This window comes from Saimiri boliviensis, chromosome 1, assembly GCF_048565385.1.
Source record: "Saimiri boliviensis isolate mSaiBol1 chromosome 1, mSaiBol1.pri, whole genome shotgun sequence".
In the NCBI taxonomy this organism is placed as follows: Eukaryota; Metazoa; Chordata; class Mammalia; order Primates; family Cebidae; genus Saimiri; species Saimiri boliviensis.
Window position 1 is genome coordinate 205,788,252 of NC_133449.1, and position 1,436 is coordinate 205,789,687.

General features: G+C 27.9%; 1 non-coding gene across 1 annotated transcript; it reads right to left on the bottom strand.

The window, feature by feature from the left end:
• Positions 1-622: 622 nt before the first annotated feature.
• LOC120365587 (U6 spliceosomal RNA) lies at positions 623-729 on the bottom strand. Its single transcript, XR_005580481.1, has one exon. It is a non-coding gene; the product is annotated as a U6 spliceosomal RNA (small nuclear RNA).
• Positions 730-1,436: the final 707 nt, after the last annotated feature.

Sequence of the window (1,436 nt, forward strand, 5' to 3'; positions counted from 1 at the left end):
TTTAATGAAACTGAAAGAACTGAACTCCTAATATTAAAACTTTCTAATTAATAACATGGGACATTATTCCATATTTGGATTCTTTTTAATTTCTTTCACTAGAGTTCTATATTCATATAGATCCTGTATATGTATATATGTATATATATATATATATATATATATATATATATATATATATACCTATGTATTTCTTTTTTAAAAATTCCAAATTTTAATTATCCAGGTTTTAGAAATAGATATGGATTATATATAGATAGATAGATAGATAAATAGATAGATTATATATATATATATATATATATATATATATTTTTTTTTTTGCTTGGTTGCTTTTTATTGCAGAAACCATATAGTTGGGTCTTGTAAGTAGCTATGTCTTGTGTGTTTGTGCACATACATTATCAGCTATAACAGGTTATGTCTATAGACCATTGCCATTTAAAATTATTTACATAGTTGGATTAACATCTACCATTTCTATTACTATGTGTTATTATTTTTTATTCACTGTGCCTATTCTTTTTCCTTTTGTTTTTGGTTTTTCCTTATTTTTTTCTTATCTGATTTTATGTTTTTTTTGTTTTTTGGGTTTTTTTGTTGTTGTTGTTTTGTTTTTTTAAAAAATATGGAATGCTTCGCGTATTTGCATGTCATCCTTGCACAGGGGCCATGCTAATCTTCTCTGTATCGTTCCAATTTTAGTATATGTGCTGCCAAAGCGAGCACTGCTTATCTGATTTTAAATGAACATTTTATATGATGTCAGTGTATCTCCTTCCATTAGCATATTAATTTTATTTTAATAAAAATATTGGTGCCTAGATATTTACAATTTTCCAAGATATATTTCCAATCACTCTAATGCCATGTTAAATTGACACTATTCTGCATCACCTGTAGTAAAGTGATTTAGAGTATTCCCAGTTTCTCCTACCCACTGCCGTCATTCATGTTGCTGACCTGCATGCTATATCACCCAATATGTTGTTGGCATTATTATTTAAAGCTAACAGTTATTTTACATTAATTATAATAAAAATGTAATATTTTACCTTTACTTTTGCACATTATTTTAATTTATTTTTTAATGTTGTGGTCAGAGCACTTAACATGAGATCTACCCTAAAAAACAGCATAATAGCACAATCCTCTCAGCTTAAATACAACTACAGCCTAAGATGTATAAACAACTTGCTGTTCTCACCATTATATCAGAAAATCTTTCTTGCTTTATACCTTAGTGTTCATTTTTTTCTTGTGAATTTGCATCTATCTCAAAAATGTTTCGTGTATTTTTCATGGTGAAACACTAGGTTATCTGCATCCAAAGTAAGAACCATGCACTATCAGCTTTAAAAGTGTTCTGCTTCTAGGAGAGTTTAAAAGAATACGGTGGGCTTATTTGTTTGTCTTTTTCATTCTAGTTGAAGAAA